Source organism: Schistocerca americana, chromosome 9 (assembly GCF_021461395.2).
Source record: "Schistocerca americana isolate TAMUIC-IGC-003095 chromosome 9, iqSchAmer2.1, whole genome shotgun sequence".
NCBI classification, from domain to species: Eukaryota; Metazoa; Arthropoda; class Insecta; order Orthoptera; family Acrididae; genus Schistocerca; species Schistocerca americana.
The window spans coordinates 204,198,481-204,217,051 of NC_060127.1; positions in this window are offsets into that span (position 1 = coordinate 204,198,481).

Sequence of the window (18,571 nt, forward strand, 5' to 3'; positions counted from 1 at the left end):
TCTGGTTTCTATACAAACTGTAAATAGCCTTTCGCTCCCTTTATTTTACCCCTGCCACCTTCAGAATTTGAAAGAGAGTATTCCAGTCAACATTGTCAAAAGCTTTCTCTAATTCTACAAATGCTAGAAACGTAGGTTTGCCTTTCCTTAAACTAGCTTCTAAGATAACCCGTAGGGTCAGTATTGCCTCACGTGTTCCAATATTTCTACGGAATCCAAACTGATCTTCACCAAGGTCGGCTTCTACTAAATTTTCCATTCGTCTGTAAAGAAATTGCGTTAGTATTTTGCAGCCGTGACTTATTAAACTGATAGTTCGGTAATTTTCACATCTGTCAACACCTGCTTTCTTTGGGATTGGGATTATTATATTCTTCTTGAAGTCTGAGGTATTTCGCCTGTATCATACATCTCGCTCACCAGATGGTAGAGTTTTGTCAGGACTGGCTCTCCCAAGGCCGTCAGTAGTTCTAATGGAATGTTGTCTACTCCCAGGGCCTTGTTTCGACTCAGATCTTTCAGTGCTCTGTCGAACTCTTCACGCAGTATCATATCTCCCATTTCATCTTCATCTACATCCTCTTCCATTCCCATAATATTGTCCTCAAGCACATCGCCCTTGTATAGACCCTCTATATACTCCTTCCACCTTTCTGCTTTCCGTTCTTTGCTTAGAACTGGGTTTCCATCTGAGCTCTTGATATTCATACAAGTGGTTCTCTTTTCTCCAAAGGTCTCTTTAATTTTCCTGTAGGCAGTATCTATCTTACCCCTAGTGATAAAAGCCTCTGCATCCTTACATTTATCCTCTAGCCATCCCTGCTTAACCACTTTGCACTTGCTGTCGATCTCATTTTTGAGACGTTTGTATTCCTTTTTGCCTGCTTCATTTACTACATTTTTATATTTTCTCCATTCATCAATTAAATTCAGTATTTCTTCTGTTACCCAAGGATTTCTACTATCCCTCGTCTTTTTACCTACTTGATCCTCTGCTGCCTTCACTACTTCATCCCTCAAAGCTACCCATTCTTCTTCTACTGTATTTCTTTCCCCATTCCTGCCATTTGGTCCCTTACGCTCTCCCTGAAACTCTGTACAACCTCTGGTTCTTTCAGTTTATCCAGGTCCTTATGGCAATGAAATTCACATTAAAAAAAAAACAAAAAAAAAAAAAAACATGAGTGCATTGGACATGTGCAGAAGCGCTTGGGGCTCGCTCGCGCAAACAAAAGCAGACATTAGGATCCCAGAAGCTTAGTGATGGTGAAGACCCTTGGAGGAAGAGGAAGATTGACAGATGAAGCAATTGATAGATTGCAGAGGTATTATGGATGTGCAATTGGGCAAAATAAAAAAAGCATTGAGCATATGAGGAGAGCAGTATGGGCATTAGTTTTTCATACTGCATCACCAAATGAGCACCCACAACATGCACTGTGCGCCACATGTGATGACTCATGTTGTAAGTATCAATCAGGAAAGGAATATGCCCATAAAAACAGTTTGCCAAATGCTGTAATTGATGTAACTAAGCCCATATTCACAGATTTATCACAGCAAAGAGTGTTTACATGGGAAAACACAAAATCCAAATGAAAGTGTAAATAATTTAATTTGGATTAGGATTCCCAAAAGAGTGTTTTTACAGTTTAAAACATTGCATTTTGGAGTGTATGATGCAGTGGCAACATACAATGAAGGAAACATTATCAAATGTGATGTGCTGAAACGTTTAGGTTTCCAACCAGGACACAACACCATTTCCACAATGTGCCTAATTGATGAAGAAAGACTAAGAGGTGCAGGGAGAAGAGACAAAAGCCTACAACATGCAGCAAAAGGGAAGAAAAGACCAGTGAAAAGAAAACTAATACTGGAAAAAGAAGAGGATGCTGATAAGCCATCATATGGGGCAGCAATGTATTAAAAACTTGATAGATTGCAGAGGTATTATGGGTGCCATTTCCCATAACTTTAAAATTTTCATCTTTGAGGAACATTTTCTCAAAAGCTGCTAACAGTATATCAGTGAAATTTATACACAATATTGTTTACTTCTTTTCCTTCAATTTGTAAAAAATATTGTATAATTCAAGAGCTATAGAAGAAAAAGTGCAAAATTTAGAGAGAAAATAAGCATCTGTTTAAAAAAAATTGTAAAACAAAAACCAATAAATATTTCTTAACATGGCATTATAACTTTGTAGAAAAATATTCATTGAACATGTAGTCCATATTTCAGAGCAATATGTTTAATGGTTTTAGAAAAAATGTTCCTTCTATTTGCTAAAATTAAATGGAGGAGATGGATCGTTCCAGCTCCCCTTAAAGATGTAGTAGATTTAGCAGCAAAACTCAGTACTCAAAAACTGAAGCCTGTAATGGCCTCTCTCCATCTTTGTTGTAAAACATATTATAAGAATAATAAGCCATCCTCTGCACTACCTTATAAACTGGATGTTTGAAGGAAGTACCTTTCCCGACGTTTTATAAAGTTAACTGTAATTATACGTGTGCTTAAAAAGGGAGATAGGGAATCACCAGATTATAGACTCATTGCCATAGTTGTAATATTATCTAAAAATCAGTGGGGCGATAATGATAAAGCATATAACTGAATATTTTGAGAACTATCGCCTCTAAAACCAGGTACAATACGGATTTCGTGAAGGTACGTCCACGGTTAAAGCAGTGCAGGATATTGTTGTACTCTCTTCAAGGGATTCGAACATAAGCAAATAAACGTGTGCTACGTCGGTTGATCTAACAAAGACCTTTGACACAATATCTGATAATATTCTTGGAAATAAACAGTATGGGATAACCGATACGACGTTGGCATCTGAACATTATAATGAGAATGCCTCCGGGATCGGTACTCGGATAATTTTTGTTCATTGTTTATGTTAATGATTTGCCTAGCTACCTTTCAAAGCAGACGATACCCCATTTATTACTACCCATAATGACAAAACTACTATGGACGAAATGAATAAACTTTCGACGGGCAAAGCATCTTGCTGGTTTAAGCCAAATGAATTTAAATTAAACAACAGCAAAGCCGAGAGTGTAGTGTTCTCCCTAAAAGATGATGACTGCCTTGGCAAGGATTCTGTCAAATTATTGAGTATCCCACAAGACAGAAAACTAGCCTGGAAAACATACACAGATAATTTATGCGACTAACTATCCCAACATTTGTTGGGGCAAAACAGCTACTTCTTGCCTACTACGCCTTTTTCCTCACACATATAAACTAAGGAGAATGATGTGGGGTAAATATGCTGCAGCCAAAATGGCTTTTATTTGGAAAAAAAAACAAAAAAAACTATTAGGTGTGGGTGCGGTCTAAGACCCAACACTCCATGCAAAATGTATTTATCTGATAACCAAATAATGACTGTCCCACGTCTACACACATTTCACACCTTTATGCACACTAAGAACAATCGGGATAAACATGACACAAAATCGAAGGTTCGTACAGAACTAGGTATAGGAACTCTTTGAATATTCCATGGCCTAGGTGTACAAACATTGAAAAAAACTTTCTGTATGCGCGAAGGTCCCGTTTTAACAGATTACCAAGTGGGATGATGAGTTAAATACTAATAAGTTCAGAAAAATTATAGATCCTTGGCAGAAAGGAAAAGATTTCTATACTGTTGATGAATTTGTAAAAAGCTACGTAAGTAATCTAGCAATTTAACTATAAACAAGTTTCTGCTATTCGTATTATCCATTAATTTAAGTATAAACAAGCAGCTTCGATATTTATTATTCTTAAGAATGTGTGCAGGACAACTTTTTACAGGTAGTGTAACCAAATTTAACCTAGTATAACAATAAAAGTGTACAATTCTATACTGTCAAAACACAACCTGTAAACGTAACTGTGATAGTGCCTTACGCAGCTTGAAAGCTCCCTTATGGAATTATTTATTATTTATCGTATGGCTTTACCAGTGTAAGTGCGGTATTGACATCGTAAATTTACATAACATAACATATAAATACAAATATACATATACACACATACATAATAATATAAACGAAACAAACACCAGTCATTATTAAATCTGACCAAAGTTGAAATATAATCACAGCTACAGTTCGTCAAAAAGTTATGTCCAAATGTGACAGCCATTTAATGGCAGCAGGGCTGACCTCCACGAAGTCTCTCCAGTCACCACAGAATCTTCGCAGTGGGCAATCTTGCACTGACTAGATGTTGTAATGTTTGTTCATCAGTTTCACAGCCACACATTGCGTTATCATTGGCGCCCCATTTGCACAGCATGGATTTAGTTCTCGCGTGTCCAGTTCTCACACGGTTAAGCTGGCACCAGATTTTACGAGGAAGCTGCATTCCTGGGAGTTGTTGGCTGGGGTCCTCTGTATTGTGTCGGTTAATGTCACTATTGTTCCACTTGGTTTTCCAGGATTTGTGGCAGACATAGGTATTTCCTTGGGTAAGTGTTCTGTCTTCCCATATTGAAGCTCTTGATTTAAGGCGACATCGAAATCGGTCATCTAGTACTTGGTGTATCGGTAGTACTCTTGCCTTATCTGCATGCTTTACTTTATGCCATTCCTGAATTGTTGCCTGCTGTCTACGGATTTCAGGCGGAGTAATGTTTGAGTTGTTGACTTTCGTATCCCTGTTATTGTCCTCATGGCTTCACTGATCTGGGCGTCAATTCACTCTACATGGGCACCCCTACTCCACACGGGGGCACAGTACTCTCTGCCACGGAACAGACGTGCGATATGGCTGCAACACGTAGTGTTCTTGCATCCGCTCCCCATGTGGTACCTGCTAATCTCAGAATAATGTTATTTCGGGTTTTCAATTTCTGGCTAGTCAGTTCCCGGTGTTTCCTGAAGGTAAGTGACCTGTCAAGAGCTATGCCTAAATATTTGGGAAATTTGTTATGTTTAATTCGTTTTCCGCAGAAAGTAATATTTAGTTCTCCGTCTGCTAGTCTGTTATGAAAATGGAAGGCGCAGGTCTCTGTTTTATTTGGGTTTGGGCACAGTCTCCATTTTTTGTAGTACTAGGTCAGCAGTTAGAGTTCTTTCACAATCTTCTAGCCATTTGCTTTGAGTAGCTATAGCCATGTCATCAGCGTAGCAAAACTTACTTGACTCAGTGTCTATCATGTCATTGATGTAAGCATTATGGAATAATGAATGTTGTTGTTGTTGTGGTCTTCAGTCCTGAGACTGGTTTGATGCAGCTCTCCAGGCTACTCTATCCTGTGCAAACTTCTTCATCTCCCAGTACCTACTGCAACCTACATCCTTCTGAATCTGTTTAGTGTTTTCATCTCTTGGTCTCCCTCTACGATTTTTACCCTCCACGCTGCCCTCCAATACAAAATTGGTGATCCCTTGATGCCTCAGAACATGTCCTACCAAACGATCCCTTCTTCTAGTCAAGTTGTGCAACAAACGTCTCTTCTCCCCAATACTATTCAATACCTCCTCATTAGTTACATGATCTACCCACCTAACCTTCAGCATTCTTCTGTAGCACCACATTTCGAAAGCTTCTATTCTCTTCTTCTCCAAACTAGTTATCGTACATATTTCACTTCCATACATGGCTACACTCGATACAATGACTTTCAGAAAAGACTTCCTGACACTTAAATCTATACTCGATGTTAACAAATTTCTCTTCTTCAGAAACGCTTTCCTTGACTTTGCCAGTCTCCATATTATATCCTCTCTACTTCGACCATCATCATTTATTTTGCTCCCTAAATAGCAAAACTCATTTACTACTTTAAGTGTCTCATTTCCTAATCTAATTCCCTCAGCATCACCCGACTTAATTCCCCTACATTCCATTATCCTCGTTTTGCTTTTGTTGATGTTCATTTTATACCCTTCTTTCAAGACACTGTCCATTCCGTTCAACTGCTCTTCCAAGTCCTTTGCTGTCTCTGACAGAATTACAATGTCATCGGCCACCCTGAAAGTTTTTATTTCTTTTAATAGCTATTCCGAATTTTTCTTTTGTTCCCTTCACTCCTTGTTCAATATACAGATTGAATAACATCGGGGATAGGCTACAATCCTGCCTCACTCCCTTCCCAACCACTGCTTCCCTTTCATGCCCCTCGACTCTTATAACTGCCATCTGGTTTCTGCATATATTGTAAATAGCCTTTCGCTCCGTGTATTTTACCCCTGCCACTTTCAGAATTTGAAAGAGAGTATTCCAGTCAACATTGTCAAAAGCTTTCTCTAAGTCTACAAATGCTAGGAACGTAGATTTGCCTTTCCTTAATCTATTTTCTAAGATAAGTCATAGGGTCAGTACTGCCTCACGTGTTCCAACATTTCTACGGAATCCAAACTGACCTTTCCCAAGGTCGGCTTCTACTAGTTTCTCCATTCATCTGTAAAGAATTCGCGTTAGTATTTTGCATCCGTGACTGATTAAACTGATTGTTCGGTAATTTTCACATCTGTCAGCACCTGCTTTCTTTGGGATTGGAATTATTATATTCTTCTTGAAGTCTGAGGGTATTTCGCCTGTCTCATACATCTTGTTCACCAGATGGTAGAGTTTTGTCAGACCTGCTCTCCCAAGGCTGTCAGTAGTTCTAATGGAGTGTTGTCTACTCCCGGGGCCTTGTTTTGACTTAGGTCTTTCAGTGCTCTGTCAAACTCTTCACGCAGTATCATATCTCCCATTTCATCTTCATCTACATCCTCTTCCATTTCCATAATATTGTCCTCAAGAACATCGCCCCTGTATAAACCCTCTATATACTCCTTCCACCTTTCTGCCTTCCCTTCTTTGCTTAGAACTGGGTTTCCATCTCAGCTCTTGATATTTCTCCGAAGGTCTCTTTAATTTTCCTGTAGGCAGTATCTATCTTACCCCTAGTGAGATAAGCCTCTACATCCTTACATTTGTCCTCTAGCCATCCCTGCTTAGCCATTTTGCACTTCCTGTCAATCTCATTTTTGAGACGTTTGTATTCGTTTTTGCCCGCTTCATTTACTGCATTTTTATATTTTCTCCTTTCATCAATTAAATTCAGTATCTCTTCTGTTACCCAAGGATTTCGACTTGCCCTTGCCTTATTACCTACTAGATCCTCTGCTGCCTTCACTACTTCATGTCTCAAAGCTACCCATTCTTCTTCTACTGTATTTCTTTCCCCCATTCCTGTCAATTGTTCCCTTATGCTCTCCCTGAAGCTCTGTACAACCTCTGATTTGGTCAGTTTATCCAGGTCCCATCTCCTTAAATTCCCACCTTTTTGTAGTTTCTTCAGTTTTAATCTACAGTTCATAACCAATAGGTTGTGTTCAGAGTCCACATCTGCCCCTGGAAATGTCTTAAAATTTAAAACCTGGTTCCTAAATCTCTGTCTTACCATTATGTAATCTATCTGAAACCTGTCAGTATCTCCAGGTTACTTCTATGTATACAAACTTCTTTTATGATTCTTGAACCAAGTGTTAGCTATGATTAAGTTGTGCTCTGTGCAAAATTCTATCAGGTGGTTCCTCTTTCATTTCTTAGCCCCAATCCATATTCACCTGCTACGTTTCCTTCTCTCCCTTTTCCTACTACCGAATTCCAGTCACCCATGATTTTCGTCTCCCCTCACTATCTGAATAATGTATAATGATGTAACACCCCACCCGTCAGTTATCTGGTTGTGGTATGTGTTCACCCCAGGTAATTGACTAACAGATCAATAGAGAGTGCAAAACTGCCGCAATGTCAGATAACGCGAAGAAAGTAATAAGGCCCTGTGACTCCTGACTGAACTGTGGTGGCAGTGTTAACATTAATTGGTTCAGAATTGATCCCTTTTAATTAAAAACGGGTGCACATTGATGTTATATTCAGCAATTAAACACAGATGCAAATGTTGAACATGACTTGGGATTTCAACTACTTGATTGAAAACAGATGCAGTAGATTAGCACAGATTTATTTTAACTCACGACCTTCAATCATCCCATACATGACTCTCCTGACAGGCAGTGGTAATAAATTGCGTTTGCGTGGAGTATAGCGCGATTAATCAAAAGTAATTCCTATCGACTGATCCAGGCGTAATGCAAAGTGTGAGAAGAATTCTACAATACACGGCCCATGAAACCCTCGTGGAAACTTTGCCAACGTGATCCAGCAAATTAATCAGTGGCCGGAGCGGGCGCAATATCACCGAATACAGCGTGGCGGAGCGGTGTCGTTGTGCGGACGTCGGCCGACCTCGTAGTGCTGCAAGGCTGCGCTCGTCTATTCACTCCTAGCTATCTTTCTCAGTACATAGCTGAACCAAAAGTCCCTATATCCAAGCTCAATCGTTCCGTTTGCTAAGTCCTAAACTGCAGAGATGCTCACTCTTTCTCTGGTAAGCTGAGTAAAGAACGCCACGTCCGCACTCTAGGCAAGTTGGGAACGGAAAACCACTACGGAGACTTCGCACAGTCCGCTCTTCACCTCAGTTTCCCCTCCAGCAAAATCACTTACGCCAATTGCAGCGCAAGTCGCGGTAATTATGCGTCGCTTCCCAGCGCCGACCAATGCCTGCCCTGGAAAGTGAACAAATTTCCACAAAATTTCCCTTCCTCTCAACATATTATCTCGTTGTACAGTATTTAAAACCAAATTTACATTCTATTCACGAACGTAGGATGAGGAAGTTAACTACTCACATGTTCATGCTTTGAAAAGCGATTGCTCAATGCGCAGCACGCCAATTCTTGTTCCCATGTTTACGTAAGGCATGATCAGTTTATTTCATCAATTCTTTTTCGGACTGAACTAGAACTGCGTCTCTAATAACCTTAATGTCGACGACGACGCGTTAAATGCATACTTACTTTCTTCCCTAGCTAGAGACAGAATCTTATATTCCTTTCTTCACCAGCTAGTAATAGCATTTTACATCCAAGAGGACATGCGTTGTATATAGGAAGCTGCTGCGTATCTCTTGCTTCTTGATTGAAAATGTGACTGTCAGAATTTACTAAGAGAATTTCCGCGAGAGAACCTTTCTATTCAGTGCACTGTAACGTAAGAAGACATTCATGTCTTCAGCCGCGTAACTAATTAGGTACTTTTTACAGTCCGACATTCTTGTCTTGTCATCGACAACGACAAAATTTCGGACGTTAACTGACAGTATTTCCGTAAGTTATTTCATCATTCTATACGTCGGGAAAAGCCCTACACATTCCGATGTTTTATCAACCTGTTATGACCTGTTTGAGCACTTGGTTGTCGTGAACTCCCTGAGCTATCTTCATTCGGTGTTGCTTTTAGTCACAACCAAACTATTATCGAAAAAACTGTTTCGACACATTTCATGCACATAACAATTGGACAAGCTGCTTCCTGTGTCGTGCATGATACTCATCTTCCTCAATGTCTATCGCTCGCTTGGGACCGCCTCTGCCATTTATACATCATTGTTTTCTTCATACAATATTCGCCAAACGTAATAATAAAACTGAAAACAATTGAAGTAATTTTTCCCTCGATTAGGCTGTAATTTTAACCTCATGTCGTCCCAACTGGAATGTGATTTACACTATCTGATCAAAAGTATCCGGACACCTGGCTGAAAATGACTTACAAGTTCGTAGCGCTCTCCATCGGTAAGGCTGGAATTCAGTATGCTGTACGCCCACCCTTTGCTTTGATGACAGCTCCCACTGTCGCAGGCATACGTTCCAATCAGGTGCTGGGAGGTTTCTTGGGGACTAGCAGCCCATTCTTTGCGGAGTGCTGCACTCAGGAGAGGTATCGACGTCGGTCGGTGAGGCCTGGCACGAAGTCGGCGTTCCAAAACATCCCACAGCCATTCTAAGGATTCAGGTCAGGAATCTGTGCAGTCCAGTCCTTTGGACGGATGTTATTGTCGTGTAACCACTCCGCCACAGGCCGTGCATTACGAACAGGTGATCGATCGTGTTGAAAGATCCCCGGATTGCTCTTCAACAGTGGGAAGCAAGAAGGTGCTTAAAACATCAATGTAGGCCTGTGCTGGGATAGGGCCACGTAAAACAACAAGAGGTGCAAGCCCCCTCCATGAAAAACACGACCACACCATAACACAACCGCCTCCAAATTTTACTGTTGGCACTACACACGCCAACAGATGTCCACCGGGCATTCGCCGTACCCACACCCTGCCAGCGGATCGCCACATTGTGTACCGTGATTCGTCACTGCACACAACGTTTTTCCACTGTTCAATTGTGCAATGTTAACGGTCCTTACATAAAGCGAAGCGTCGTTTCGCATTTAACGGCGTGATGTGTGGCTTATGAGCAGCCGCGCGACCATGAAATCCAAGTTTTCTCACCTCCCGCCTGACTGTCGTAGTACTTGCAGTGGATCCTCATGCAGTTTGGAATTCCTGTGTGATGGTCTGGATAGATGTCTGCATGTTACATATTACTACCCTCTTCAACTGTCGGTGGTCTCTGGCAGTCAACAGACGAGGTCGGCCTGTCCGCTTTTGTGTTGTACGTGTCCCTTCACGTTTCCACTTCACTATCACATCGGAAACAGTGGACCGAGGGATGTTAAGGAGTGCGGAAATCTCGCGTACAGACGTATGACACAAGTGACACCCAATCAGCTGACGACGTTGGAAGTCCGTGAGTTCTGGGCAGGGCCCCATTCTGCTCCCTCACGATGTCTAAAGACTACTGAGGTCGCTGGTATGGAGTACCTGGCAGTAGGTAGCAACACAATGCACCTAACATGAAAAAATATGTTTTTCAGGGTGCCCGGATAATTTTGATCACATAGTGTATAAACAGCGATTCCTTATGATATAAAAGGCAAACTAATACACTTATCTGTGTCAAGGTTCTTTTATTTTCTCCTTTAATCCAATAACCCAACTAGAGATGAAGGTGTAAGCTCTCTAAACGCATTGTGTAAGAAAATAAAAGTTATTTTAATTTGTCTTTTAGAATGTATTTATGAGACAAAAGTATACAGGTCTACCACGATCATCTCACTTCGAGCATTAGAGCAACTTTCAAGTGATCAATAAGTACAGATCTATGTAGTATATACATTAAAATCCCCCCAGAATTTTCATTTTTGTATTTTATGGCTATCTTAGGAACTAATCTAGGGATTTTGATACGGTTTTCACTGACAGACTGATTCACAAGACAGGTTCGTGTACATAATTTTTTGTTTATAGCAATGATGAGTTGTAATACATGTATTGTTACCTGTTCCATGTTTAATTGGCGTTTGGAGTGATATCTCGTGGCAGTGATAGGGGCTACAAACTTGTCAGTTAGAGACGAGGCGGCATCTGACGGGAAAAGCAATAAACAGCAGCCACAACTCAAGAGAGCAGCGAAGCTACGCCACAATCTATAGGTATTACAAATTAAAGCCCCCATATGCACTTTTCTGTCTGTATAAGAAGGCTAATCTGAGGAACTACTGTAGAGATTTTAATACGATTTGTCTAATACAGCGCGTGTATGTCACATATATTATTTCCCAAGTCAATATTCCTTTTTCTCAAAACATACTAATCGTGCAGTGATGAACGAGATATTTTTAGAAAGGTTTTTTTAACTGACCTCTGACATGGAATACAGATTTTGCGCTAAAACTTACTATTTGCGAAAAAGTTCACCATAAAAGAAACTTGTAACTATTACACGCAAAAGGGCAACATGGTTGCACGCTTCATACCTATACTTTACGTAGCTAATTTATTATCTTATTACAAACACCATTTTACTTGTTTTAATGTACTTACTAACTCGATAATTTGTATACTGCATTGTTGTAGGTAATAACAGTGTCCACTGCGGTAATCCATTGTCTCTGCTCGTCGAACAAGTTGTCTTTTCTAAAGGAACACACTTTCCGAAACGATAAACACATTTGTCACTGTCGTCTTGAAGTGTGACTGCTACTACAGCCAAATGTGCTTCCTGCAACTGAAAATGTTTGTCGAGTTAAGGCTGTAGGTTAGGTCACCCTACTGACAATCCCTGTTATCTGCTGCCGTACAGCCCGGGACAAACATTCTCGACGCAAGCACTTTTTTGTGCACTGGGAAATGTATATACAAGTATATACCATAAACTCATGATTATTATTTCACGTCTTTCGGTTCATATTTAAAGATTTTTTTCTCTTCATTCCCACAACTACCTTTATCCGAAGGACTACATTTACTACAAGTACTGTCATTATTTAAAATTACAAAAGTGCGAAAGTTCCGCACGGGTCCCTAGTCACTAAACATTATAAACAACAACACCATGAACCACGGACCTTTCCGAGGCGGGGAGCCTTGTGTGCCTCAGCGTTACAGACAGCCGTTCTGTAGATGCAACCGCAAGTAAAGGTTATCTGTGATGAAGCCAGACAAACATATGGTTCATGAAGAGGGGTAGCGGCTTTTACTCTAGCTGCAGGGTTAAAAATCTGGATGATTGACTGACCTGGCCTTCTAACATCGGCCAACCTGGCTTTGCTCTGCGGTTACTGGGATGGGTATATTCAGGTGGATGTCGTAGTCTAGGACTGCGTCACTGGAGGGAGCAACAGAGGCAATTCGACTTGCAACCTGGAAGAGTTCACTGCCCGTACACGTTTCACCAAGAGAACTAGCTCCTGTCGCAAACCTACAATACCCTGTATGGAGGTCCCTCAACCGCCTTAGAGTGGGCGTCCCCCGATGCAAGACCAACCTAAAGAAATGGGGAATCCTTCCAGCGAGCGCTGACACCTCTTGCGACTGCGGAGCTGAAGAAGATCCAAGCCACCTGCTTGTATGCCCCCTCCTGGACAACCCGTGCACAATACAAGATGTTGACGAAGGAAATGACAAAGCTATCGCAGCTGCTATTTTTTGGAAATGCTGGCTGGACACGGAAATGAATGACTACGGAACTACTCCACCTGGTGTGCAAGATGTATGGGACAGGAGAAACACTCATAGATTTCATGAAGAATGTAATTATTCCAGTTTCAAAGATGGCAGTTGTTGCCAGGTGTGGATATTGCAGAACTATCAGTTCAATACGCCATGGCTATAAAATACTAACACAAATTTTTTACAGAGGAATGGATAAACTGGTAGAATCCAATCGCAGGGAAGGTCGATTTGGGTTTTCCAGAAATGTCGGAACACACGAGGCAATACTGACTCTAAGAATTCTCGTAGAAGAGAAGTTACAGAATCTACGCTTATACCATTTGTAGACTTATAGAAAGCTTTTTACGATGTTGACTTTAATAGACTGAAATTCTGATGGTACCAGGGGTAAAATGCAGGAAGCGTAATGCTATGTACAGCTTGTGCAGAAACCAGATAGCAGTTATAAGAGTCTGAGGGAATGAAAGGGAAATAATGGTTGATACAGGAATCGAGCAGGGTTATAGACTGTCCCCGATGTTAATTCAATGTGTACAACGAGCAAGCAGTAAAGGAAACAAAAAAAAGTAATTAGAAAAAGAATTAAAGTTCAGGGAAAAGAAATAAAGACTGTGAAGTTTGCCGACGACATGGCAATTCTGTTCGAGACAGTACAGAAGAGTAGTAAAATTGTAGAGGGAGACCATGGGATAAATATATTAAGCTGATTGAGACGGATGTAGTTTGCAGAAGTAATTCGGAGGTAAAGAGGCTTGCACAGGATAGAGTAGCATGGAGAGCTGCATCAGACTAATCTTCGGACTCACTACAACATTATAAACAATTCGTCCGTAGATACTTGGTGTCATCTGTTCGAAGTTAGGATGCGTCGCTAGTAACTTACACAAAAGCTGTAAAATCCAAATTACGCAATCATCTGTATTGAAATGTATCAGATGGCCGCAAAGATGCTGACAACAACCGAAGTTTACACACATTTTACGTGACCTGTACACACTGAGCCTTAGTTAATGGCTATAGTGGCAGAAATGGCCACGGTGAAAGTCTGTCTGATAAACGCAGCACTCAGAACCCAAAATCTAATACAAATTCATCATCGTCGTCGTCATGGTGCCTTACGCAGCGCATTCCCTTTTCGCGGGCCTTCTGTCATCCATTTGTAAGACGTGCTCGTCCCAGTTGCGTTTTTGTTCTTCTACATTTTTTTTGTATCCAATATGTTTAGATTCTATCAGAAGATTTCGATTCTTATTTCGCCTGTATGGGCATATACAGCCAGTCGTCTCAGGGATTTCATTGTGCTGTTTCAACAGCTTTTTTCTCCTTGTCTTCCTAGTACCAAAGAATAGCACAGACAGTGCTTTCATTTTATAAAATCTCCTTTGTGTGTTACTTCTTGCTTTATTTGTAATCGTTCTGGTGGTAGTGCCACACCGAAGTTGGAAGGAGCATCACACAGATACTACTATCTGTGTGGGCAACGGAGGGAGAAGTGTCCCAGGCGCAATCATAAACCAGTGGGTGGGAAACGTGTGCTTCGTATCACCGAACCGTTTTAATAGCTAAATGACTGACTTGGGAAAGACTGGCAGAGCAGTGTAAACGGCTTTTTAACTTTGCAACACACTTAAAAAAATATTGTCTCTTACAAGATTGTACTTGCAGCCAATGAGACTGGCCTACAACCAGGCCAAGCATACAGTCTTCAACTCAGCTTTTAACTACTACCTAAAGACGTCGTTCACCAATCTGAAGTAATGCATTTAAGGATAAATGTTCAGCCCGTTCAGAAATCTTAAGTGACTACACTATAACTGAGCAGGTTAGCACCGTTGACTATTTAGGACGCTAGTTTCACTTATGATGATTAACTGAGAATTAAGTTAGCAAATTTTGGACTGACGCAAATTCCTTGTTACCCTTTATCTGCAATTTAAAAATTGCCGAGCATACGAATACACGTTTTATCTATTCTTCAGCCAATGATAAATATACAATTGACTACCAAGGTTAAAAGACACCAGAGACAAGTATAAGAACACAAAAACCAAATATCGTTATACTGGACGTCTACTACATGCCCGAAATAAGTAGTTCCGCTTAATGTTTTTAACCGAACCTTGCATAAAGGCCTGTGAAAACTTTAGTAGCGAATACTCTAATCATAATTCCAGTGGCCTATGGCAGTAGTATGCAAGGAGCCCAAACGATTCCAGGACTGGTTTCACGGGACATCAGATTTTGTATCTTTCTGGATTTGTCAGTTCAGATTTTTCACTGTTATACAATGTTTTTCCAGTATCCAGTTCGTCTGCGTCCACGCGACTGCCATTTTTTACGCATGCTCGATTTTTAGTGTTACTACTGCCTGATTTACTTCTCGCACAAATCATGCAAAAAAAAGTCGGTAACTTCAGGGATTTTATTTCGTCACTAGGTGAACGATTTATAATTTCAGGAATGGACAACCAACCAACCTGACACCCTTGTGCGTTGGTGCTGAGCAATGCGCGCACGGCACACGCTTGTATATCTGCCAGCACAGGGCGCGGGCCGTTATCTGCGCCGTGTAACGGCAGTCGCGTATCGCGCACAGCAACGTGACACACTTCCGCAACGATAACACACCAGAGCGAGTTGCACGGTTGAAATTCACGAGTAGCGAAGACAGCACAAATTCTCCGTTAACATGCTTCATATGTGACAAGCGTGGCTCGTTAGTTTATCAACAAATCTGTAACTAAAGTGGTCGTCGTGATTTGTTTACTAAATACAGGTAGTCTCAGTAAGCGTTGCACGTAAGGGCAGGGAGTAAGGGAGGAATCGGTCGTCCATTCCTCCTCCTCTTCCTCCTCATCCTCTCACCAATAATACGCATTTCCAAGTTTTTAATTCAGCTGTAAGATTAAAATATACAGAATCCGTGAGACTAAGACTATGGCCACTGCCCACCAAGAGATTGAATACCATCCGGTGGCGCTCCGGACACGCTTAGATGTGAGTACATATATAAAGACAACGAATGATTATATTTTTAAAAAAAGGACGATTTATTCAAGAGACAGGGCTCCATAAATTGACCGACTCAACAACTCGTCGGTCCACCTTCGGTCCTTGTGCAAGCAGCTATTCGGCTCTGGTTGACACAACACTGATCCAAATATTTCTGTTACCAAGCGCCAAGTTGTATGGGGTGTTCAAAAAGTCTCTCCGCAGTGCCGTACGATTGTTAGCCGCGCGTGTCGTATGACTGTTCGCCTGAGCAGTGATACTGCAGTGATATTCTGTACCAAGACACAGGAGAACTTGTGTTAAGTGAAATACTGAAAGGTTATTTTCAACAAGATGGTGCAACCACGCATAGACCTCGCGTTTCAATGTCACTGCTTGCTGATGTTTTTGGCGATCGCGTAATTTCACAGGAACTTTGGCCTCCACGATTGCCTGACTTAACTCCACCTGGCTTTTTCTTCTGGGGTGCATAGAAGGCAACTGTCTATAAAAACCGTCCAAAATCCATCGAAGAATTGAAAACTGCAATATCCACTTTCACTGCTTCTGATACAGAAGAAATGTTACAGCTTGTGTTTGGAAACACGATTTGACGAATTGAATTGTGTATTCAACAACAGGGGGGACACTTTCAACATTTAATGTGAAAATTTGTGAGTAAAAAAGAATATTCAATAAATAAATAACTTGTATTTCACTGAGTTTCATTTCGGTATATCCACTGCGGCGTACGGCACGCGCGGCTAACAATCATACGGCACTGCGGAGAGATTTTTTGAACACCCCGTAGATGGAAAATTACATAAAGTGATGGTGGTTATTCAAAAATGGTTCAAATGGCTCTGAGCAATATAGGACTTAAAATCTGTGGTCATCAGTCCCCTAGAACTTAGAACTACTTAAATCTAACTAACCTAAGGACATCGCACACATCCATGCCCGAGGCAGGATTCGAACCTGCGACCGTAGCGGTGGCCCGGTTCCAGACTGAAGCGCCTAGAACCGCACGGCCAGCGATGGTGGTTATTACAAGGTCCAGGAAGTGCAAGTGAAATGCAAAATTCCAGCGCAAATCGTAAGTCCGTTGACATATTAAATGTCAACTTCCAGTTTAGCGTTCAGCCAGATCAACATCGAGCAGCAGGTCCACCTCTCCACAGCGTAGCACTTCCGAGTTCTGGAGTAGAAACATAGCACGGTGAGAAACTGTCTTGCAGATATCGGTAGCAGTGTTACATAAGGCTCCACAGTTAATGGAGCCGGCACTTGGAGTCGCTGTATATTCCGGGCTGCCAATCGCCAATCGCCGAGTGTTACGGGTCAGTCGCTGCGGTTTGGACGCGAAGGCGGCCTGCGAGGTTAGCTGCGTGCCGCGCACTGACAAATACGGCCAACGATGGGTTTCTTGGGCCGCGCGTCATGGAGCGCATCGCTGCAAGGTGCGGATATTTAATACCGCTGGATACCACAATTGGCGAGCTGAAATGCAGGGTTTCTCAGGTTCGAATGAAGGGTAGAGCCACGGGTCGTAACACATCTGAAATGTAAGGTCCACTGTTCAAAGTGCCGACAATGCGAACAAGAGGTGACCGAGACGTGTAACCAATGGCACCCCATACCGTCACGCCGGGTGATACGCCAGCACTATGGCTTCCAATGTGCGTTCACCGCGATGTCGCCAAACACGGATGCGACCATCATGATGCTGTAAACAGAACCTGTATTCATCCGAAAAAATGACGTTTTGCCATTCCTCCACCTAGGTTCGTCGTTGAGTACACCATCGCAGGCGCTCCTGTCTGTGATGCAGCGTCAAGGGTAACCGCAGCCGTGCTCTTCGAGCTGATAGCCCATGCTACTGCAAACGTCGTCGAACTATTCGTGCAGGTGGTTGTTGCCTTGCAAACGTACCCATCTATTGACTAAAGGATCGAGACGTGGCTGCACGATCCGCGGATAAGATGCCTGTCATCTCGACTGCTAGTGATACGAGGCCGTTGGGATCCAGCACGGTGTTCCGTATTACCTTCCTGAACCCACCGATTCCATATTCTGCTGTCATTGGATCTCGACCAGTCATTGGATCTCGACCAACGCGAGCAGCAATGTCGCGATACGATAAACCGCAATCGCGGTAGGCCACAATCCGATCTTTATCAAAGTCGGAAACGTGATGGTACGCATTTCTCCTCCTTACACGAGGCATCACAACAACATTTCACCAGGCAACGCCGGTCAACTGCTGTTTGTGTATGAGAAATCGGTTGGAAGCTTTCCTCATGTCAGCACGTTGTAGGTGTCACCACCGGCGCCAACCTTGGGTGAATGCTCTGAAAAGCTAATCATTTGCATATCACAGTATCTTCTTCCTGTCGGTTAAATTTCGCGTCTGTAGCACGTCATCTTCGTGGTGTAGCAGTTTCAATGACAAGTAGTGTAACTGCTTGCATAAGGGCCAGAGAAGGACCAACACGTTATTGATTTCTTCAATTTGTGAAGCTCTTTCTCTTCAACAAATAATCAGTTTTTTTCTGAAATTGTAATCCTTTCTTTGTCTGTACATGTTCATCACATCTAATGATTTCCGTCCCTTTCGGATAATTCGATCGTGCTGCGTCTTTTTTTTTTTTTTTTTTTTT